General features: G+C 37.4%; 1 protein-coding gene across 1 annotated transcript in view; it reads right to left on the bottom strand.

Annotated features, from left to right (window-relative positions):
- Nucleotides 1–25,937, bottom strand: part of PRIM2 (DNA primase subunit 2) — a 92,724-nt gene that overhangs the window by 46,538 nt on the left and 20,249 nt on the right. The window lies entirely within an intron of this gene.

Raw genomic sequence — 25,937 nt, 5'->3', positions numbered from 1 at the left:
AATGTAACAACTCTGACATTTTTAAAGGACAGTAAAACGTTTTCCTCATGAATCTCTAGTGGTTGATGTGTCAATATAAGGCTGAATTTGTTTTTGTGGGTTTGCTTGTTTTGTTAACTAAAGAAAATTCCCCACCACTCTTCTCTCACACCCCCCTTCCCAGTAACACAAACCAGCCAAAAGAAAATCACACAGAATTCAAAGTGGCCTTTAATGTTTGAGGAAAGCTAGTCAACGGCAACAACATACTTTAAATTAAAAAAAAAAAAAGGAATTCAAGTTCTATTGTTAGCACTGTCATTTTCTTTTTGGACTCTAAATGGGAGGACATAATACTTATTATCAATGTTGTTTAAATGCTATATCTAACAATTTAAAAGCTATAAACAAGTATAAATAAATATAAATTATATGGTAAAATATATATTTTAAATTATAAATATAGCATATATAATGTCTTTTTTCATTTTGTCAGTTAATTCAAGCTGCCCAAGGACAAATCTTCCATGGTAGAAGAAACAAATTAATAGTTGTAAAAAATGTCCTTGCTAGCATGTCCTAGATATTTACCTAATACTTTAAGAATTTTGAAGAAACTCAACTCCACTAATTTCAGCTCAGCATTTGTCAAATGTATTCAGAATAATAATTAATGTTTTCCTGAGGCATTTTCCTCTGACAGTAATTGATTTCTTTTTTCCATTTGGAAATGTCTAGCTTTCATACTGACATTGAGGTATAAATAACATCTGGGTTGAAGAGTAATATTTAGTCTTTAAAGCAAAATTTTTCAGTAATTAAACCTTGTTTAATTGGTAAGCAAACTGTTCCTGGTTTTTGCATCATTATTACTTGTGGATATAATCATTTCGCTTGCGTATTAGGGTGAAAGTATGTAAATGAACTCATCTTTTGTACATTTTGCATTCTAACATAAAGCTAAAGTTGACAGTTATTAAGATGCTCATTAGATATTTTTCCCCCAAGATAGGTTATTAATTCCATCTTTCTTACAATAGTGTACAGTGTGTTTCAGGCCTTAATTATATGTAAATTGAAGTAGACACTTAGGAAGCAACCTTGTCAGCAAAATCCAAATCTTTTGTTAAATAATACTGCTTCCTATAATTGTGAAGGTTCTTCAGTGATATTATCAACTGTTTCACCACTGACTCAGCCTTTACAGATAGCTTTCTCGACTTTTAATTTAGTCCTCAGTCTTTTTTGTATCTACTTCCAGACACCTAGTAATTTTCAAACTAAGTAAATAGTGTACTGGAACACTTGCCTTCACAGTGAGCCTGGAAAATAATTTACTTTATTTCACTACCAACTTCTGATACACGCAAATAGTTCTTCATCACTTCAATACTGCTTACTGTTCTTTGGCTGCATGCAAATCTTTTGCTTCTTTTTCTGGCATTAATTATGAACAGAAGCTTCTCCCTGTTCCCAGGTTCATAGACTAAATAGTGATTCCAGTACTCCGTGGTAGCCTGGAATATGTTCCTCAGTTCAGCTACACATTGATGCTTTAATTAACTTGCTTCCACACAGTGTTATTGGAGGGGGAGGAGGTCACTCAGTCAGCAGTGATTTCTCCAACATTTTGATGTTATAATTTTGAAGTTACACACACACACACCTGCCCCTTTCCGTTCATTTGTGACAAGGAAATTAAGAAAGCTAACATCTCTGCATAATTTGGTAGAAGTTAGTGGCCAATACCACACAAGAAGCAATTGTCTAGAAAGCATGAAGCATTCTTATTGCTTCATTATGCACCCTCAAAGTCACTGTCAGAAACCACGGTAGGTGTTTCTCATCACAAACTTCATCAGTCTAGCACTAACACTGTGTTCCAAAACTCCTTTAAGAACAATCACACTAGCAAAACTTCTCCTATGCTGAAGACAATATAGTCAAAAACAGAAGAAGCAACTCTCTATATACCCATCCAATCCACTTGGATAAAATCTCATTTTCCATAGTCATCATTACTACTACAAGGCTTCATCAATGTAGACCACTCTAAAAACCTTTAGTTAAAAAGCTGTTACGTATTTTATCTTTACAAACCTTACTTCAAAAGCCCTATACACTAGAGAAAATAAATAATCTGCTAGTGTATAAAAACCAGTTACTATAAATCAGTTTTATTATAGAACTTCAGAAGAGATATTTAGATTTCTTAACAGGATTTTACTACTGGGAATCAATTAATCCATCCAGTTCTGGGTTACCCAGTACAAGACAGGTGGACATACTAGAGAGAGACAGCATAGGGTCATAAAGATGATGAAGGGACTGGAGCATCTCTCATATGAGGAAAGACTGGGAGAGTTGGGACTGTTCAGCCTGGAGAAGAAAAGGCTCCAGAGGAGTCTATCAATGCATATAAATACCTGAAGGGAGGGTGCAAAGAGGACAGAGTCTAGCTCTTTCCACAGGTGACCAGTGACAGGATGAGAGGAAATGTGAGCAATAAAGTGAAACACAGGAGGTCCCCTCTGAAAAGAAACACTTTTTCCCTGTAAGGGTGCTGGAGCACTGGCACCAGTTGCCCAGGGAGGTTGTAGAGTCTCCATTCTTGGAAATATTCAAAACCTGCCTGGACAGTCCTGGTCAAACAGCTCTAGATGATCTAAGGAGTTAGACCAGACGATCTTCAGAAGTGCCTTCAAACCTCAGGCATATTGTGCATCACAGTTGTTTAAAACCAAATACACAGTATATCATACAGACCTCCAGTACTAAATATTTCTGAACTACTAGCCTTCCTGTCTTCCATACAAAAGCTTCCATTCTCTAAGCAGCCTCAAAGGTCCATATTGCCATCTGCAATGTGGGGAATTTTCAAAATTACTTGCGATTAGCAATTACACATGAATTCTAACAAGATTGTTAAATCCTTTTTCAGGAGGATGAAATGAAGGGATATTTTGGAAACAAGATCATTTTACTCTCAGATTGCTTTCAGAGAAAAATTAACCAAAATCTTAAAAACATTTGTTAGGGACCAGAATTATTTACCAAACTAGACACTAATTGAGGCTGTATTCCTATTCAGTCCTTAAACACTAAGGTAAAGATGTTAATGTCTAAGGAAAAAGGATATTACTGCAAAGCATTTTCTTTGTTTAATGAGCTTCTCAAATCTTCATATATTTATTTTTTCCCCCTTGAGAAATTTACTATACAATTTCAAATAAATGTAAGTAATCTTCATGAATTTCACACCAAACAACATAGAAAAGATTTTATTACAACAGCCTGCATTATGCCAATCTCTTACTTTCAAAACTCAGAAGGCATCATTTGAACTTCAAGTGTTTTATTCTCTCAACATGTGGTACTGCTTGAAAATAATTGTTTTGTTGCTAAAACTTAGAAAATATCCATCTTTTATATGTAAAAAGGTATTTGGAATACTTTTGCTCAGTCGTGCACATTTTACAATATTCATTAAGTTTTTTTAAGAAGTAAAAACAAATCTTGCCAGCCTTTGAAAGAATTTTAGGCCCTAGTTTCCCATATGTTCAAGTATCAGTGATTACACTCTTATCTTTAGTGAGTAGGGTTAAAAACATGACAGGCACTCAAATTTCATACTGCTACAACACAGCATTAATCTGAGCCTACTTATCATCATTTTCAAATACTTTACTTAATCTCAACTCTCAATTGCCAGCAACAGCAATGACATTTCCCAAACATGAGTAAGAGTTTAAGCTTAAATATTTTCTTTCCAAAACAGAAGAGGACATTTGCATTAAGGAAAACTAGTAGCAACTCCAACAACATGCAATGTTTTAATTCCCTTTTTTAAAATGTTGATTATTTACAAGTATTACAAGTATTTTACTTCTGAATAAATACACTCAGATGTAAGAACACTTCCCTCAGGACTCAATTTCATAAAGCAGAAAACCAAGCCTTCAAAAAGGCTACTTATTTATAAAACATAATAGTACTGCTTTAGAACTTAACTATGGCAGCAGGACCTCCATTTGACCCCTGTTGAGGCCTGTGGCTCAGTGCCTTTAAGTAACAGCAGAAGTGCACACAGCAAGCTGCTGAAGCGAAGCCAAAGCTGGTGGCTCAAGGTGCAGGGATGTTCTCCTTCCCAGCCCGCCACAGTCAGGCTGCTGCTACCCCTGACCCCAGCCCTAGCAACAGCAAGGCTGACCATGAACCCCTCATCAAACACTGTGCAGACACTGCTGGCCACCTCGAGAGCTCCACAAACACAGAAACAGACACCACACACTCAGAAACAGCACATGCCCACACAAACTATACAGATGGTCTGCTCTGTTCACATGTGTTGGCTAATCTCATCCCCACAAGCTTCTCGGAGCCAGCTGGCTGCCTTTCAAAACCCTGACTCTCCCTCTGGAAACCAGCTTGGATGTCAGCCCCTCCAGCCACCGACTCCCAAACCTTCTGCTCTCTCCAATATCTTGCCCCCACACTTATGGGCTCTGGCTCTCAGACTTCTGAAACTACCCACCAGCTACTCTGGACTGAAGTTCACTAGCACCACACACACAGAGAACAGAAAAAAATGCCTCAAAGCAGGAGAATAATTAGGAATAGTGTTTAATAAGACAGATTTTCTTATCAAGCTGTTACTGCAGTGATAAGGCACTGGACACAAACCTAATAATTATCAGTAGATTTCTTTTGTTCCCTTTTCCTGCTTTGGCTCTTCTGCTAGATGATCCACAATCACTTATACGCAATCCCACAAGTACCCTCAAATATCCCATAATTAGTCTGCTCTTTTCCATGATACATGATCCTCTTGTTTCAAGAGGCTTTGAGCTGAGAGAGCAGCTGCTCTCTCACTGGTCCATCTACCAATAGTCTGAGGTTAGAGTGATCTTGCTACCTACCCTCATCTTGAAGTGTTGGAATTAATAACTTTTGCCCATCTTAGGCAAACTCACCACATTTGACAGAGAATTTGCAAGACAGTAAGTACTAACAAGTTTCACAGGAAAATATTAGGTAAGAGACACTATTATCTCTCAGAAAACAAAACACTACAAGGAAAACAACAAATTGTATAGAACAGCAGAGACTCTATGAGGAAAATGCCTTATCTGCTAATTACAAGAGTATTTTCAAAGTTTTCAATTTGTTATACCAACATAATCACAGGAAACCAGCCCCCTGCTCAGCTACCTATGTAACTGAAAAGATTAGCAGACAAATAAAGAACTATTAACTAGTAACTTAGGTTCATCTACTACTTTTCAAGGACAGATTTAAAGAATGAGACACTAGCACGATATCAGAGAGTAGTATTAGAACCACGTCTCTTATAAGCCTGTATTTTTTTCCACTTACTGGTCATCTGGAAGAAAGTCTGAAAGCTGCTCCTATTAGGTAACATATCTGACTTTACTGTGAGAATGACTAATGAAATAATTAGACCCTGAACATGCACATGACTGCAGCACAAGGGTTGAAAAAGACTAGAGTCCAGCAAACAAAGGTGTACAGGATTGAAAGATGTAAGTTGTTTGAAGTCAGATGAACATGTAAAAGAATAAGCAACTGAAATAAATGCTAAATCAGGTATTACCACTGCATTTCAGAAGATAAGCTACTTTACAGTAATGTCCTCAAACAATGGAGGCACTAAAAAAGAGATTTTATGAAGAATGTACTCTTACAAGCATTACTCTCTGAACAGATCTGGTATCTATTTTTCTAAAGCAAGACCAACATATTCTTAGGCAAAACATCTGAGTAAATATCCTTTGTATTCTTGTATTTTTCTAATATCCTTCAAGCCATGATAATATATGATGGTATTGGCCAAGTGTCTGACGGCAACAGACAGCAGAAGTTTGGTTCCTCCTGAGTTACAGCAGTTCAGCACCCTTGGGGCAGAAGAATAGAGGATGTAATTACTACTGGCAGAGGATCAGAGGCTGTAATCACTAGTTCAAGTATTTATATTAGCCAAGGAACTCTTGCTGCTAGCATCAAATCTGTTTCACCATGGTTGCTGAGTAATTATAAAGCCCTAAAGGATCTAAGTTGCTCACAACTACTTGCAGCATGCTGTCATGACAGAAAATAACCTGTGTAGAAGAGTGCATAAAGTACATGAAAAAGCTACTTTCTACATAGTTCAGCAAAGCCATTGTTAAATATAGTATATTCAAAATAGTACCAAAAATAAAGTCTATATAGAATTAAAAGTTAGGAGTGACTAGATCTAAATATGTGTCAGTCCTGTTCTGGGTAGTTTATCAACACAGAAACAGCAAATAATAATAAAAAATCACATGTCAGTGAGAGTCAACTTACTAATTCTTTTGCAGATTGGTTTGGCATAACACTTGGACACAAAATGGTTCCAGTGACCTGATGAAACTGTGACCAGATGAATTGAATTACATTTTTTTTATATATCCATTAAACACTATCTTATTTCCTGAAACACAATATTAACAAGTACTACAAAGCACGCCTCCTACATTCAACATATCCCATCATCCCTATGACCATAAAACCATAGTTCTTTTATTTTGCCTTTTACAACATTTTCTCTAATAGTCACCAAAAATCATGTGAAACACCACTACCCATTTTGCATAAGAAAACTAGTTTCTTTCCATACCAACTTGTCACCTTACCAAGACTAAGCCTGTACAGAATACTCAAGCAGGAGTAAAATTATCTGGGACAAAAACAATAAGGTTACTGAGGTTGGGAAAATCAAATTGTTTTCATATATGTACAAGAGATAAAGGAAGAGATTAGGAAAAAACAGAAAACAGCTCTCACAAAATGCCAGAGCAATCACAGTCACCCCACAGTCCATATACAACATTGTTTTACAAAGCAAAGTTATATGAGAAACTATTTGTCTAAAATATTATCTCTGGTCTTTAAGGTCAACTCACTAAGCCAAAAAAGAAGAACACAAGCAATACAGCATCTTTATTTTTCTTTACTTCAAACTTTCTGTTCTTAATGCCTTTAATAAATGAAACACTTATATTGTCCAAGCCTGCTCAGAAGTATCACTCAGAAAATAAGCCTTTGATTACATTTGTCCAGCTCTAACTCTTTATATGATTCCAGTATACACTGGTAAAACAAGGAAAGCACAGATAATTGTTACAGAGGTAAGCCTGCCCCAAAGACTGCATCTGCCTTGCTCGAATTGTTTAGGTACACACAAGACAAAAACAAGAAGCATGGACAAACTTGGAACAGCTTTATATTCTTACAACACATTTGGGCCAGAAAGCCAATGATAGCACCTCAGGTACCAACAGCAAGTGGGCTTTGGATATGGAGAAGGTCAAAAAGACAGAGAAAGTCAAATCATCAATGATTATGCCAAGCGTGTGCTGGTTTTGGCTGGGTTAATTTTCTTTACAGTGGCTAGTATTTGGGCTAAATTTTGCATTTCTGCAGAATAGACAGTTGGTTGATAATCTAGAGATGTTTTTGGTACTGCTGAGCAGGGCTTACACAGAGCCAAGGCCTCTTCTGCTTTTCATACTGCCAAGCTGGCAAGGAAGACGCGCGTGCATGCTGACCCAAACTGACCAAAGGGATATTCCATATCATATGACATTGTGCTCTGGATATAAAGTGGGGGGAAGAAAGAGGAAAGGGGTAATGTTTGGAGTGATGATGTTTGTCTTCCCAAGTAACTGTTACACGTGATAGGGCCCTGCTCTCTTGGAGATGGCTGAACACCTGCCTGGACATGGGAAGCGGTAAATTAAGTCCTTGTTTTGCTTTGCTTGTGGCTTCTGCTTTACCTATTAAGCTGTCTGTGCCTCAACCCGCAAGTTTTCTAACTTTTACACTTCCGATTCTCTTCCTGATCAGAGTGGTTGAGTAAAGAGCAGCTGCGTGGGGCTTGGCTGCTGGCTGGGGTTAAACCACATCATGTCTAAATTAGAAAGCAATAAATAAGTAAAACGTAATAGCCCTAAACAGGAGCAGGTGACAACATCCATGAATGTTCAACACTGCAAAAGGTTGAGCCCAAGAGGGAATCACTATGCATGGAAGCCATGCCACCAGGCAAGCCCCAAACCCTGTTCAGAGTCCATGGTACCAGTCACAGCTTGACAAGAGAAGATGACTTGTTTGATGTGACCTTCTTTTGTTCACAGTATGTGCGAGTTGGTCATAGAACCATTTGGTGGGTGGACCTTGGCTAAGGGTCAGACTCCCACCCAACCATTCACATACTCCCCCCTCCTCAACAGGAAGGTGGGAGAAAACAGATGAAAAAGCTCATGAGTCACTTACAAATTACCATTATGGGCAAAAGAGACAACCTGGGGAATAGTAAGTTAATGCATTGAGAATTAAAATAGAGCTGGATGGTGAGAAACAGACAAAAATCAAAATGCCACTGTGCCGTGACCCTCCTTTTCTTCCCAGGCTCAACTTCACTCCTGTATTACCAATTTCTTTACCCAGCCCTACTAAGTGGTGCAGGGTGGGTAGAAAATGAAGAGAGTTAGTCAAAACCAGTATGTGGTGTTTTATTTAAGAGACTGCAATGCTTTCAACTATGTGCTCAAAAAGACATACTAATGGTAAGCTGTCATGCAGGTTTCTTTATTGTACTTCTGTTATTATTTTACCAATTAATTTATCTTTTACTACATTCTTCGATGAAATAATCTATATAAAAACACAAAGTACAAAAACCTTACTACCAGTGAAGTAGTATTAAAGATGGACAGCTCTCTTGTACCATCTAGTAAGAGGCAGTTTTCTGCCAGATAAGACCTAATACCTTTCATTTTTACAAAGAGGTACTTCAGCTCTGTCTCTGACCTCCACTGCCACTTAAGTTGTTCTTCAGTGAGTGTCATATCTGTAAAGAATGAAGAAAGCAATGTGTACATGGACTGTATACCTGACTGAACACAGGCTACTAGTAATTTAGTTTGCCTGAGACGTTTGAAACTTAGATAAAGATAAGGATAACAACCTTCATCAAACCAGTCCCCATTTACACAAAGTGATACTGTTTGAGCATTTGCCTTGCTCTTGAGCTGGCAATTGCTAAAGCACTTTTCAACATAGTGAAGTAACCACCTGACAGATTGAGAATTTCCAAGAATAACGTCACTACAGTAATACAACTGGATAGTATGCCATGCCAAGCTTGCACCAAACAAGGGTCAAAGAGGTCAGAGAGATCAAAAGCAACATGCAAGGAAAGTCATAGAATTCCATCAGGACTTCTGGGTAGAAACACACAGGTGATAGAACACAAGTTTTGCAAGCTAAACAGTAAAGTCTAGAGACAATAAAATTTAAAATAAAAACCAAGATATTCTTTGTAAAACATCTCAGGGTCTTTTTGAATGCAGCAAAAACGTTTAAAATAGCATGCTTCATTTTCGCATATCACCAAATACTCAGAAGCAAGAATCTGCCAATTGCCACATCTTTTTTCAATATAAATGCAATGATTTTTTTAGATTCCTAATGGTTAACCAAGTACACTTAAGAAACACACCACCAAAACCAACCAACCAAACAAACAAAAACCCTCCACTCAAAACAAAAAGCAGAACTTTACATCACAGCCTTTTACGCAGAAAACAAACAGGAATCTCTGTCAAAATCCCATAAACTTTAAGTTTAATGAGAATTTTTAATGACTTAGTTGATGTAATGAAGACTGGGCAAATCCTCACCTTTTTGAGAAAAGCACTCAGGATCAATAGGTAACTTGAAAAGGTACAACAAGCAAACAGAAATGTAAACCAGTCTCACCATTCACCTTGTTCCTTAATGAGGCAAATCTTTTTTTAGGTGTGACACATCAGAACTTCACCATTCAAACACTAAATGAACATGCCTCCTCCAAAATTACTACCTACCACAGCAGTGATATAAATCCCCAACTTTAATTAATAGTATAGTAAATGCAGTGACCACACTGACAGGTCTGTTTCCTTTTCCTAAATTTACATATTCTTTTGATTCAAGATTGAGATATTTAAAATATATAGAACACATTAAAAATATACATAACTCTTTAAAATTTAAACTATATATAACTTTTAGTTAGTCATTACAAGCATTTAAATGCACTGATACATCAACAAATAGTGATTATTTTGTAAGAAAAGAGTAATTTATTAGGACTAGCTTGCAAAACAGAATACCTTCATTTTAACCCATAAAATGCAGTTCTAGGGTTGGTTTAGAATCACTTTGTACATCATAGACCTTTCACTTCATCTTGCAGACAAATAAAATTTAACTTTCTAATACTAACATAAGCATGCGTGACACTGTCCTTCCTCATTAAAGACAAAGTTTCTTGGCTCTGTGGTCAGCAAGGGGCATGAAAAAATCTTTTCAAGTGCTCAAAGTACCTTTACATATCTGGTTTTTTTGAAATAGATGCCTCTTTCAAAGCAGATGTCACCTGTGAGACCTTCTAGTCTAATGCAGCGTAAGTGGATCATAAGAGTTGATTAAACTATGCTTTCAATTCAATGCAGTACACAAGTGTATGCAGCACACTGCTATTCTGACTGAAACTTCAAAAACAAGGCTTATAAATGCATGTACTAAGTGGAAAATACAGGAAAGAACTTCTATCACAAAGGTATCGCTAACAGGGCTAGGATTTATAAGGTCGGCTCTCCACTTCTGAGGAACTACTACACCTCATTACTTTTATTACTTTGAGAAAGACTGTCGCAAACTGCAGGAGAAAACTTTGTAACAGGAAGAAAAGAGTAAAACCGAGCTATATAGGAGCACTGCTTACAGACAAATTATGTCAGAAAACGTGTCAAGTATTTTTCAAGGCTATTTTATTGCTTTCTCTCTTGCCACAAGAGCAGACAACGGTAGAAGCAGCTAAACACATTCCAAACTGATTTATTCTGTTACTCAAGCCTCTGTTTCTTCATTGGTTTACCAGCTAGAACATCGGCAGTAACAGGGTTTCAGCCTGTTCCTGATGTGTGAGACAACTTGAATTTATATTGCCATTTAAATCAGGTAGACTCAAGCTGAAGTTGAAGCAAATCTGAACTATGCTTGCAATATATCCAAGTTCATATGCAGAAAAGTCATAATGTGTAGAATCATGTTCAGAATGTACTTGCTTCCACGCATTCTAGACACGCACAGCTTTCACTCGAGACACCACCACAAATCCTAAGAATGAAATCACTATGTTAGCATGAACTGCCTTTGTTACTACTTTCCCCTACTTTTCAGAGTTAGCAGTCGCAGCATGGCATAACACAGATATGGAGCTGAAGGTAACAGAGCCACGCATCACTAATTCTGTTATCTCTGTAGTAAGCTGCAAAGTTACCACTTAAGCATAACTTTTTTTTTTTAAGGCCGTGGCTCTACCAAAAATAAGCAGCGTGGTTCATTCATCTATTTACTTTCATTGTAGACTGTAATAGAGTCGTGTTTTTGGGTTTTTTAAGCTTGCTGCAGAATTGGATTTGTTGCCAGGCAGGGAACACACAACTCAATGTAAGATATGACAGAATGAACAGAATTCATTCAAACAGAACACAAGACTGGGGGAAATAAGATTGTAAGATGTTACATCCTTGAAAAGTTTTAGACGTATCCTTGTGATATTAGCTAAAACCTGAAATACGTCTTTCCTACAAGGAACCTGGCATGCAATTTTATAGCAGTGCTGACAAGAACAAAAATCTGGGACTGGAAACAGAACCACTGTGACTCCAGAGCATCAGGAACAGGCTGTGCTCTTCATACAATATTGAATGCAGGACAAATATCCAAATGCTCTAAATATCCAAATGTATCTACAAAGATCCAGTATGTAACATTTTCAGGAAAAATATCAAACACAATGGAGAGATCATAAACTAGAATGCTACACAGAATAAGGTTAGGTGTGATGAATATAACCACATCAAGGCCAAGAACAAAGCTCTAAATACAGGATGACTCTTACAGTCAGCTGTCCACTGATGATGATATATCTGCAGTGTTTCATGCTACAGAAGACTTGAGGGAAACTGAAAGGATGCTGAAGGAAAATGCCCAAGAAAGCTGAAAAGACAGGAAAACAGAAGCAGAGTTTTCAAAACAAAAGAGTGACTAGTTAATTAGTAACAGTTTTCTGGCTTATGGATAAGTCCAAATAACATTATCTTCCGGGATCAGTAGTAGTTGGTAAAAAAATATTCTGAGAGAAGAATCACTCATCTTCTAAAGATGATACAAAGCTTTTAACATATATTATTAAAAAAAGGAACAAGTACCCATTTAATAAGAATACAATGACATCAGGAAGAAAATAAGAGAGAAAATAAGAACAAGAATTGACCATAGAAATCAATGCTAAGCAGTCTCAACAATAATTAATGAGAAAAACATAATTGCTCATTTATGGTCAAATACTTGGTCTAGTTGATGCTAAACCTTATGAAGTCTAATGACTGAAAGTTTAACCTATATAGTCATAATATCACGGACAAAACATAGTATTACCTCAAACACTGAAAACTTTCCATGCACCAGATGAAAATAAGAATGAGCTACACATCACAAACACATAGAAGCCTAGTAACTGTGAATGACATGCAAGCAGATTCATGACCATACTGTTAAGACATCATCAAAATTTTTAAATGTTGATTACTTCTCAACTTTTGCTTATTAGTTCATATGACAGATACAGGTACATTAATTACAGAAGTGAAAATTAATGACATTTAGTGAAACACTTACTTGCTTTTGGTGCATTACCAAGGGAATAAAATCAACATCATTTACATACATTCTAAATTAGTCCAAACACAACACATGTTTGTTTAGAATTAAGAGCTCAACCCCGCGTCCCATCTCCTCCCGCAGACGACCATGGCCATCCATAGCCCCGGGCTGCTCCCGCGTTCGGCGCTCCTGCGGCGCCCTCCGCTGGCCGCGGCCGGGAGGTGCAGCGATAACCTCGGCCCAGGAATTCGGCGCCCGGACGCGCACACAGCCCGCACGCACCGCGAACCGCAAGGAAAAAGCGGTCTATGCAGCTTGAGCATAAACCAGACCAGATGCCACGGCAAGCCAGAATTTTCTCCCAAACCTCACCGCATGACCGGTGTGCTAACCAGAACTAAAACGGCCTCTGCAGCTAACAGAGAGAGTCAGCTTACAAAACATGGAACTGATAAAGCTGCTCCAAAATCCACTCAGGAGGCAAAATGTCCAACTGGACCACGTGACATAAGATGTGGAGCTGCAGCAACCCGGAGAGAAATCTCTTACATAGCATTGATTTTTGGTATTTTGTCCAAGTTTGCTTCTCTCACAGTGAAAGTTTACTTGAATTCAAGCCCAACACAGAAAAGAATGCTTTCACAGACCTCACTTTAAAGAGCTGAATAAAAACTTCAGAGGGGGGGAAAAATTAAAGTCTAACTTGAAAACTGACAGAATTACCCAAAAGTATTTTGAAGTTTCCACACTTTGCCTTTTTAATCATGCAAATATAGAAAACTTTTCAGTCCAATTATGCAGTCAATGAAGTATAATTGCTGTACCACTTCAAAGTAATACTAAAAGTGCATAATTAATTAGGTTTTGCCAAGTGACAGGACACAGTAAACAAAAAAACAAAAAAAAGGAACGTTACATATTGACTTTTCAAATTTCAGAAAGTAAATAGAAATAAATTAGATCTGAAGTACTCTAGCTTCTAAGAGTACTGCTATAAATTAAAGACAAACGCAAGTTTGAGAGCGATTCTAACCTCTACATTTTCTGCTCATCTTTACCGACAAATTTCCAGACATTTATGCCTTATAAAGATTATTCAAGGAAGCAAAGAACTACCAAGTAGTTAAAAAGGATTGAATAAGGAATCTACCAAGAAATCTCTCATGCAAGTCCATAGAACCTGACGGGATATACCTGAGGGTGTTGAGAGAGCTGAAATCATGAACACGTTTTCCATCTTCACCAAGCACAACTGAAAAGTCCTGTACTATGACAAAATAAGTCCCTGCATTGGTACAGGATGGTGGTCAACTCACTGGAGAGCAGATCTCCTGGAAAAGACCTGATGATCTGGTAAACAGTAGGCTCAATTTTGGCAGTAAACACAGATAGAAAATGTAGAGGGTAGAATTCTACTGGACTTGCCCTAATAGATGTTTATCAAAATCTTTTTTGTACTAGGAATCCCCAAACTAGACATAATACTCTAGATGTGGGCTAATGACACAAGTAAAGGCAGAATTCCTCACTTCCACCTACCTGTCAATACAGGTCTGTCGATACAGCCCAAGAATGCTGCCAGGGTACTTGGCTGGTGCATGCTGATCTTACTGTTTGCTTAGATGTGAACTACACTAGATCCAGACTGCAATGCTTATACTAAAAGTTTAAGCAACAGCACCACATAAATACAAGTGAACATTGCACTCAGATATACGATCTCATTGTGGTTGCTTTCACTATGCCATTGAAGTGGTTGAATGAACACACATCTGTGGCCAGGGAAATTCTTGGTGATTATGACTTAGATTTCAGTAGTGAGATTCAGAAAAAAATGTAAGGAGAAAAGTTGAAGAACTAATCCTGAGCTCGGAGTAATCACTTGTCAGATGAGACTATGTTACCATCTGCTACACAAATTTCTATGGTGAACCATGTCTTTAAAATAAAAATTAAATTAAAAAATAAAAGAAACAAAAATAACACACATATAAACAAAAGCTTCTGCCATTATATTCCCTAGAGGTTCTCTTTTGCTTCCAGTTACTGTCAAACGGGCAAAGGAGGTTATGAAAAAGAAAAGAAAATGGATTTCTTTTTTGCAAATATCTCATATCCCTCTCCTGTTCATAATGACATTCATGACTGGGGAACAGAAAAGGCTTCCACATGAAAGAAGTGCTTACAATGACCCCCATACAGCTTCTGCACAGATTTGTCAGGAATGCTGGCAGAGCACCCTATGCAGGCCAGGAGCTTTCATTCTCCACTACTCCACAGCTACTTCTTAACCCCCCAGCAGTAGAGCACAGTTTATGCTCACACTCTGTCTGATGTATTCTTCCTTGCAACAGCTGAATTCAAGTATCCCACATCTGCTCATGACAAAATCCAACTCTTTAAAGAGCCAGTACTAGGCTGTGGACTTCACATGAATTACCCACTATCTAGGAACCATTATAAATTCCCAAAGTCATAGATATAAACACAGTGCTGGTTTCAAAAGCGTGCAGCTTGGAAGAATTTTTTATTCCTGCCTCTCTAATTATTACTTCAATCATCTCTCTGTTCTCATGGCAGGCTCGAACAGCATTATCCTATGGCATAAGAAAAATTTACAGATGAATAGAAGTGCCTAATAGTTTTCCACTAAAAAACGGAAAGTACTAATAATGAAAATCACATGTTATTCCCCAGACTAAATTTCAGCAAATGCACATCATCAGATGATCCACAGCACTCGTCTCTTCATTCCTCCTGAACTAGTTTCAGATCGAAAGTCCAACTGGACTCACTATTTAAAACTGGTTACTCTAAAATTGACTAGTTGTACTATGAGTGATAAAAGTACTCAGAAAGAGGAAAGAGAAAGTAACTACAAGCATCAGTATGTCTCCTCTTCAATGACCCTTGTTTCCTATACAGGAACGTCTAAGAACATCCCAAATTTAAAAGCAGATTAACCCCCAAGATTTTCATTTGTTCAGCAGAAACAATCAAGAGAAAGAATTTCAGTAAAGTTTAGGAGCATGTTGTAATCTGTCTTTGAAATCCCACTTATTAAAATATCTAACAAGACAAAATGCTCTTGTGCGTGACAGATAAGAGACTCGTTTTGAATTTAAATATATCCTAAATTAATTCATTGCTCTTATTCTTTAGCCTACATCCTCCTGTTACATTCCTTTTACTTATTTGTTCATGCAATATGATCATCAACTTTTATTGAGAAACAGGTATTTGCTTTCTTTCACCAAGGGCTGTTACATGCCTAGCATTCTATAACAGTGCCTGAGAGACTAAACTCTTTCAACAATTCCTTTAAAAGCCTGTCATCAGGAGTAAGAAGCGATTAACAGTTTTATGCATTCACTTTGACAACTGGTAGTATTCTACCTACTTTCCAAAAAAGAAATGCAACATTTTCATGTTCCCCAAGGAAGATTCTCCTGATTCACACTTTAGTTTTTTAAGGAGAGAGGGTGGGGGAGTGGTGTGTTGGGATTTCCACTTTTTTTAAAATTTATTTTTACTATCTATAAATCAAAAGGATGGAGTAAAAAGAAACACAAATAATGTTTGGGATTAAAAAAGTTGGTAACAAAACAACCTTCACCTCATAACTAGGAAAATAACAGGGAAAACTCAAGGGTTTTTCTATTACTTAAGAAGCTCTAAGCACTACATCCAAATTTAATCCATTTCTTTCATATGTACCTCTATAAACAGAGGTTGCAGCCATTAATAAACCATGTCATTTGCTTGTGACAAATGGTAATAAAAAGACCTTTGCTTTCTGATATTTGTTCAAGACTACAGATTATTTAAATTAAACATCAATCTTTACAAACAGAAAAATATTAGTATTCACATGAAAAGAATTTGTTTACATAAATACAGAAAAAAAAATCTTTCACAAGCTACATGTAAATTGAAACTTAGTATCTTCATTGGTCTATTTTTCCCTGATACTTCACCTTGCTTTCTGCCTTTCTACAACTCAGACACTGAACAGCTAACTTAGTGTCCTTTCAAAAGTCTGCAGAGCATATGCATGATTTTACAAAATTTCACTTATAGCTGGACACTTCCCTGCGACCCACAGATGTTGAATTAATATATCACGATCTTCCAAAATCCATTTTTACTACAAAAATGGATATTTTGTAGCAAAATTACAGTACTTTTGTGCCTCCTCCCTCAGACAGATGAGGTATCATCAAATGAGATGATAAAAATAGTTTACATATATACTTACACTTGACATGCAACCAAACATATATAACCCACACAGAATCTATGGAAAACCACTCTTGGTTCTCTATTTCACAGTAACAGAAGATCCAAGGAGTAACAAAAAGCAGCCCAGGTAAGGCCATAGAGACATGCCTAATCTAATACAGTTTACTGCTACTAGACCACCTCCTACTTACACACCTCAAGAACACCATCTCAGACAAAGAAATTTCAGTCCACACCAATGTCAAAGTGCTTCACACAAAGCTACTGTTATCTTTCAGGACTCCAGTTCTTGTAAATTCAGACAGGCTTGAAAGACTGACAGACTAAGGTAGACCTGTAAAGGTGGAACACTGATCCCTCTCTCTTGAGCTAACTAGTACCTTTCTTCAAGCTGAACAGATCACATGAGATAACGATATGCAGATACAATACAGTACACCTCTCATGGAAATACAAGGCTACATCCTCAAAAAGGAATGGAAAAAGAAATGGAAAAATAACTACAAATATCTTGTTACACAGTAAAAAGTAGTTTGTATCAGTAGGTCAGTATGTCCTTGCAGGTCACAAATTCAGGAATTTAGAGGAAAAAAAATCAGGAATGAACTATAAAATAACCTGAGATAATTTGCTAAATCAACAGACCAACCAGAATCAGCTGAGCATAAGACACTGATTACCCAACTTTAAAATGTATCCCTGCAGTCAAGATATTCAGGGATACAAGCAGTACCCTCCTGAGGCAGGGAGGTTGCTGGCCACTAGGAATAAAGTGATGATCCAATAGGAGCCTGGCAACAGAGGACAGGCAATGCAGAGGCATTTGATGCTTTCCTGGAGACAAGCCATTGCTCAAATAATGATCCGCTTCTTTACAAGCCAAAGATGCAAAATGAAGTCACAGGTGGAAAGGGAGGGGGCCAGGCAGGGTACATCAACAGGCCCAATGCTACTAGAGCCAAGTTTAACTATTCCAGCTCATATTTTCAGTCTAGTTAAATCATGTTTCTAATATTTCAGGAAGACAGACTCCAGAGATCTCAGTGACAGCCGGTACAGACTGTCCAGAAGACAACAGGGTTTGATTTTGTTCTAAAAATTCTGCTCAACTATAGTGCCTCTGAAACACACCCTGCTTTCCTATTTCCAGGAAAAAATATGCTGACAAATAATCTTCATTTACAAGAACTACAAAAAAGGTCCACTTCCTCTCTGCTATAAATATGCAAATTAGCAATTAATTGCAGAAAAATTACATTAAGAGATGAAATTTTCTTTGGGAAACCGTAGTAAAAGGGAAAGTTATACAATGAGACCACCCAGAAATCAGCAATAGCAACAGTGACGGTGACTAGCATTTCTAGAAATACTCAGTTCATCTATATTTAAAAGCTTGAAAATAAATATTCAGTAAGTTCAAAAGCATATTGCTACAGTTTTTCTGAAAAGAGTTCAAAACACTTGAGTTGTGTAATCAGTAAAATTAGTGGGGTTTTTTTAATTAGTCTTACAGTCGAATTTCTTTTAAACACATCTTGGCAAAGGCATTTGAGATGAAACTTGTGCATAATTTACTCTTACACTTGCTGCTTACAGAAGTGCTCCAACCTCTAAAAAGACTCTATATGTTAAGATTCTATCAGTCTATCACCTGATGTGACTATGAGGTGTTCAATTTATTTCATGTCTGATTTTGAGGTACTGACAGTCATTTCCCATTTTTCCTTCTGATTGAAAACAGGATTTAAGATTTAGTCCTTCCCCAAAGGTCAGCTGATCTTCATCATTAACAGGGATGGCAAAAACACGTTAATGTTCCACATGCAACGTACATTCCCTGGCTTAGGATATCGTAATAGTTTACTCAGGAAAATAGCCACTCTCCATATTTCATTAAAAAATGTATGAGAAAAAAATAATGTAATTGAAAAGCTAGTCATCACAATTTTTAGTGATTCAACCCATTTCTTTTTGCTTGCTCCGTAAACTTGCTAAGCCAGAACACAGGTGATGAAATCAACTCCAGATAGATACTGCTACAGTTATCACATACAATTAGCTGTGGGTCACAGAAGCCCATAAGAAAACAATCAGGAGAAAATGCAAATTTGTAACACAGTGTCATCCTGAGACATGGACTTTTGTTTACTTACCAACTGCATATGCCATTACAGTTCTTTCTCACTGACTGTAGTGCATCATTCCCCAATTACTGTTACCAGTATATTAATAAATTACATTAAACAGGTGCCAAATTAACTGAGACAAGTTTCCAGGTTATCACATCTGCCACACAACATAGAAATCAAATTGTACTTGCAACTAATATATTTTATTCCAGTGTTTTTTCTCAAATTTGGGGAACATCTTAACACTTAAGCAAGCCTTTCCCATGCTTCAAATACTGCAAATCTTGCTTTGTTAGCTTGACTATCGTGAAATAACTACATGGATTTGAAGATCAAAGCATTTCCATACAAATCAAACCAGACAGGAGTATGCAAAGACCACAGCAACTGTTTATGATGCAAACATAGTACTCAACAAAATCTTATGCTCTGTAGTAGATGCAAAAAGCCAAGTCAAGAAACAGAAAGACAAAATACTGAATACAGTTAAATTCCATTTAACCTCCTAATATTATTTACAATTACTTTACGTTGTCAATCTATGTGGTCTCTAGAAGGAATACATGTACTTCAATTAAGGATGTATTTCAGAAAACAGCCAGCAATGGGACAATTAAGGGGCCATGGCAAAAAAATAAAAAAGCCCACAAAGAAAAGTACAGCGAGTTCCTTTGTCTTGCAGGTAACAATTCCACGTACAGGCTTCAGTTTTCTCTGCCACACACACTCTTGAAGTCATTGCCCTTAATATCACTTCTCCCACTCAAAAGTATACCATTTTATTCAGTAGACTTGTGCCCTAGACAATGACCTTACAATATCTCAGAAAAGCACTGCTGCTTCTCTGCAAAACTTTCACTGCAAACTTTCACCTGAGAGATTCAGAGGACAAAGTCACTGTAATCACGTTTTATCTTACACTGCCAAAGTTACTACATTACTAACCTTGTATTTGCATATTATAAAAATCATCCATTTACGTTACAGCGAATTACTTTAAGTTAACACTGGGAGCATAACACCTGAAAAGAATTTCAAGTGACAAGACCATCATCAATCATACTTTCTCAACATTAATGCCACTACACAAAGCCTTTTGCTTCACTGCTTGAAAACATAGGTGTTTTAGGACAAAAACATTTTGCAGATGGTCCTATACTGATGCGTCTCCCAAATTAACAGGTTCTTTGAAAATAGCATAAATCAACTGAAATAGCATATTTGACTAATATTTAATTTTAAAAGACAAATCATTACAAATATTAGTAAAGCAACTTACTTGAGTAAACATTTCTAATTATTTAAAAGATACACGCCAAATCAGGAAAGCAACCAATAAAAAAATATACAAAAATTAGAAAACACCATAAGGTTTTCTTTCTGCACCACATCCTCCAAACCCAACCATTTGATTCGTAGACATTTTATCAGATTACACAAGATCATATTTCAAGGTAAAAAGAGCAGAAATTAAATTAGGGAAAAACACATTCCACCAAGATTGTATGTATTAACACTGGAATCAATTTCTTAAAGTACCAGTTTATGCTATTTCCAGTTTATATTTTAATTTGAAGATTGTTAGTTCCTATATGATGTTCTGACAAAGTGTTTTCACAAAAGCAACTTTTTTGCAGTAATAATAATTCAATAATTCAAAGACCAGCCAAGTTATTACTTCAATTGCTAGGCTCAAGATGGTGAAAAAACAGGCAGGATTTAAATACAAGTATGATAAATCTACTGAAAAACCATCATTAGACTATGAATGGAAAGTTCAGTTATGCTATCATGAATAATTACATTTCCTGAACTGTAATGTTCATTACGGTAAAATGACATGATGATTCAATTTAGTCGATGCAAATACTGATAGAGACATCCCAGTCAGAGTCAGGTTTTTCAGTATCTAGGATCCCCACCTCTTGAATTTTTCCGAGAGCTGTTTCAGAGAAGGAGCCCAGGAAACACAGAAGCTAACACGACTCTGTGAGCTGGAACCAGAGTGCTGAACTTACTGCCCTCCAGCATCCAACCTCAACAGATCTACAAGCCTCGTGACTAAAAATTAAAAGAATAGCCATAGTTAACCCACCACAACCTAAGGGCCAAACTCCCACCCAGCTACTGATACAGACAGGGAGATGGCTTATCAATTACCACTGCAAGAAAACAGACTCAGCTAGAGGAAAATTAATGTAATTTACTGTCAGTTAAAACAGATTCAGGTAGTGAGGAGCAGAGACAAACATTAAGCCAAGGCCTTTGCTCCCCTCTCTCTTAAGCCAAACTGTATTCTTTCACCCCAGACTCCCACACCTTCCACCGAGGGCAGTGCAGGGGGCGGACGGGACGGCAGGGGCAGCTGTGGTCGGTCTGGAACAGCTCCTCTCCACACCTCCTGCCTGCTCACATATTTCCCCTGCTCTGGCATGGGCTTTCTCCCATGGGATGCAGTCCTTCAAGAATATAAAAATCCTTAAGCATAGGTTCCCCACAAGAACTCTCCACTTGCTCCAGTGTGGGTTCCTCCTGAGTGGCATGGAGACCTGCTCCAGTGTCATGGAGAGTGTCTCTGCTGCTTCTCACTCCTTTTGGCTGCCTCCTCCTCTCTCTGCCAGGTGTTTTGCCCTTTCTTACACACACTGTCCCCAAGGTGCCCCCCTTTGGCTGTGGGCTCACCTGTGCCCTGTGGTGGGTGGCTCAGAGCCAGCTGGAAATGTGTTTCCAGCACAGGGTATCCCTGTCCTCTCCTCACAGAGCTACCCTGCAGTCCTTGTTGCCAGGCCACTGGCAGCAGTACACAGGTTTAAAACTACTAGTGCTATTTTAATAATAAAAGGAGCATTTTATAGACTCAACCTAAAATCATAACCTCTATGTAAAAGATTTTCTGATCAATCACATAGGAGGAGGACTTGTATCAGACACTAAGTACTAAACGGTACTATGAGAAAAGCAGTTTAAAAAAAACCTAAACGCATCTTCAGAAATGACATTATTTGAGGGGATCAAACAGCACAGGGAAGCTCACACCAAATGCTGCAACACTTGGGGTAGGCGGGAGGTGCTGCCCACTGTCAGAGACTGAAATGGTAAATGATTTATGCATTCCAGGAGTTTGCAGGCTTTTGACTTTTGCATTATACCTCAGATGGGCAGCTGGGCCCATCCCTCCTTCCAGTGCTAAGCCCTAAAAAGGCAAACAACTCCTCGTCCCAGGGAGGTGCAAAAGCATGCTGAGGGTATATAAACTGACTGGTGACTTTGGGATTTCGGGGTTCTCATTCTCCCCCACCACCTGCGAATCAAGACCATCGCTCTCAAGCATCACTGGACCCAGTGGGCGGTGACTATATCCATTTCTTTTGCACTCTCAGTTTCTCTTTTCCCTTACTCTCATCCTGTTTTTTTCTCTCCTCTAAGCAGTTTCTCCCCCCACCAAAGGTTATCTCTATGTTGCATTGTTGTATGACAACACCCAAAACGCTAGCATACTCGTTGATACAAAATTGTTAAAATAAACTTTGTTTTCAGACACCAATTATTTAGTGTCGTTTCACTTTAATCCACCCCAAGGGAATTATTGATAAAAACCTGAGTTACCCCCCCTCCCCTTTCCCTGGGACGGGTCGTAACACCCACCCCTACAACCCTTGTGGTTTTCCAGACAGGGTAGGAACTGTGGAGGCAAACTGCTGTCCAACACAAACTCCATTTCAAACCTGTCAGACAACTGCCAATGTAATATTAAGTCATTTTCTCAATTATTTGAGGACACTGTTGATAAAGACCAGTTGCAGATTATGATTTGTCAGCTCCTTCCATCCTCTCCCCCTTTTGTCCCACTTCAGATTTCTCTGGAGCAATCCCAATTTGTATAGTATTGAGTAAAACACAGCTCTGATGTGGGTCTGCTGGTCTGAGCCATAACACTAAGGTGAATCTTCCGATTTAAAAAAAAAAACCAACACAAAACCAAACCAAAAAACACAAACAAAAAAAACAAAAACAAAAACAAACAAACAAACAAACAAAAAAGCCACAAAACGACCAAAAAGTCCTACTTTCCTCAAATATAAGATCCATATTTTTGTGTATTAGCATAAACACAGTGAAACCAACCCTCATGAATAAAACACAAAGCAAACTTTGATGAATTTAAATTGCGTTAAGTTATAAAACAATTGTAGAGCTAACATTACAGCTTACATGCTGTTACAGAAAATGTTTAAGCCTTCCTCTAGTTTAATCATCATTAATGGCACAGGGAAATTATTTACTATCAAATGGGTCAGAGAATACAGAAAGGTCTTCCCAGTATTGATTTTACACATAACATTAACTTCTTCAGTTGCACTTGCAATTGCCAAGAAGGCTTAACTAATATTAACTCCCCCTGTTATTGAGCCTCAAGGAATAGCCACAGTCAGGATGTCAAACTTATTTTTAAATGATAAACCAAAACAGCTCAGTGCTTCATGGGCTTGACTAGAAAGCGATTAAAGTGTAACTGACTGAACTGAATTTCTGCCAGTATCAACATAAAACTTTTTTAAAAGGTCAGTCCTATGAATTATTTACTGTTCTCTCAAAGCTGTGTCAACACATCAATTTACTCTCATTCTATTCTCCTTTACAACCCCGACTAGAATCACTCTGTAACACGCAGGATGGTGACACAAGTCTGCAATGTAGTGAGCAATGTAACAAGACTAGGTAACCACCCAAATTATTCAATGCTTTCAAGACCTAGGAAGAGCAACTTTAGCACAAGCACAGTCCCATAAAGTGTACAGCTTCAGAGCACCTTGGAAAAGACAGAGCAGGCCTTCATCATAATATCACTCCTGTGTAGGCATAACTCCTTCCAAAAACCTGTGCATGTGACTGCTTGGAGTAGCATCAAATAAGCTCCAGGAGGCAAAACATGCATCAAGTATTAATAATCAATATTATTATATTCTTATAACTGCAAACCTACCCATACAAGAAAACTACACTGCTTTAACTTTGAAGAATTGAACCACTAATGAAAGCTGTAAGAAGGATTCCTCAAAACTATATGTTTGAAAGACCATCTTTCCACTGTCTATAATCAGGGTATTTTGTCCCTTAGAAGCTTACAACAGACCGTCAAAGACAGAAGTATTGGCCAAAGTCAAACTACCCCACAGAAGATACAAGTATTTAACCTAATTTTATGACCCTGTGAAGATACAAACCCCTTCTTTAGAAACAGCATTCGAGCCTAATTTGGATTATCACACTGTTAAGATGTTTAATTCTCAAGTTCAAATTAAAAAAGGATTGCCCATTAGAAAGTGCTGAAAACAAAGTGTAAAAAGCCAGATGCTGCAAACCCACTAAAACATACTCTCAAAGAAAACATAAGTAATGCTTACTGAAGTGGTAATGTTATCAAATACATTCATTAAAAGACAAATTAAATAACCAGCCCAGTGATGATGTTTAATGCTCTATTACTTCTTAATTAAGTTTGACCATGATGCACAACTTCTGTGCAAAGTTGTCAAGACTTCTGTCAAAGTTGTATACTACCAAAGTGCTTGAAGTGAAGCACACTTCTCTTGACTGATTTCTCCTCTGCAGCAGACACTCCCAGCATCCATGTCCTACCACGTACAGCTAAAACAGCTGTACTTGCAGAACTTAGGTCTAGATCAAAGACTATTTCAACTACCACTTTTCACAAACAATACTGGAATTGTGCTACTGTGTCACAACTTCTGTTTAAATGTGCCTCTTCAGTCCAGATATGGCTGAAGAAAATCATTAAAGATTATCCTCCAAATTTGTATGTTGCAGAACAGCAACCATTACCATCTTTAGATTTGAAAAAGATTCCTTCATACAGTGCTTTATTTAAAAGTGTATTCTTACAGTTTTACTGAAGTGTAATTCATGCTTATAGTTTTGTTCCACTGAAAACTACACTAAGTATCCAGCTACCAAGTATCACACTTCAGTTATGCCTCTGCTGTAACAGAATAAGGTTAGATTGACCTCTGTAAAACACGATGGAATTTTGCCCTTCATTTCCAAAAGACTCCAATTAATAATATTCCTAGCATCTCTTAGCAGTGCACTGTCCTGGCTAAAAATAGCTGAAACAGTCTATTAAACACAGTTTCTCACATTAAACTAGTGATCAAAAACCCCTAACTTCAATCAAAAGCTCTGCAATAGAACACTAATCTTCTTTTATTCTTTAGTCAGAAAATATGGTCAACTTCAATAAACAAAGGTTATGCATTAAAACAAAAAATTAATGCAAACCTGAAATACTGTAATAACTTAAAAGACAGCAGTTCTGTAGAAGATAATTTTCCTAGCTCACAAGTGTTCAAATTCCTAAGCCATGACTACAAAGCATAATATAAAGAAGTTTTATATAGTGTGTATACATATATGTATATATGAAGTATCTATATTTACTATAAAACAGCTATTGGCTTTAACAAAGTAATCTGGGTTAAATTAATAATATGTAAGATAGGGTGTGTGTGTTCATATGTAATATAGTGCATGTGTTCATAAGAAAAAGTTGCAGATTTCTGCTCAGACCGAAAAGTCAGGAAGCCTACTCATCACAGTTCCTACTGTTTTTCAGTTTCTCAGCTACTTACACAACAGGCAAATTCCAGAAGTACACAAAGCTTCTCACAAGTATTTTAAATAGATGCAGATAACCTGTGTACTTAGCTACACTTCTATAGAAACATTAATTGGTTTTAAATCCTACATAAATGTTATCAGCTTTCAGCAAGAACATTATGCATCAACTGAAATACAGATATCTCC

This window comes from Pipra filicauda, unplaced genomic scaffold (genome assembly GCF_003945595.2).
Source record: "Pipra filicauda isolate LSUMZ 115617 unplaced genomic scaffold, ASM394559v2 scaffold195_size2193078_pilon, whole genome shotgun sequence".
Taxonomy (NCBI): Eukaryota; Metazoa; Chordata; class Aves; order Passeriformes; family Pipridae; genus Pipra; species Pipra filicauda.
This window is presented reverse-complemented; position numbering and strand designations above follow the sequence as displayed.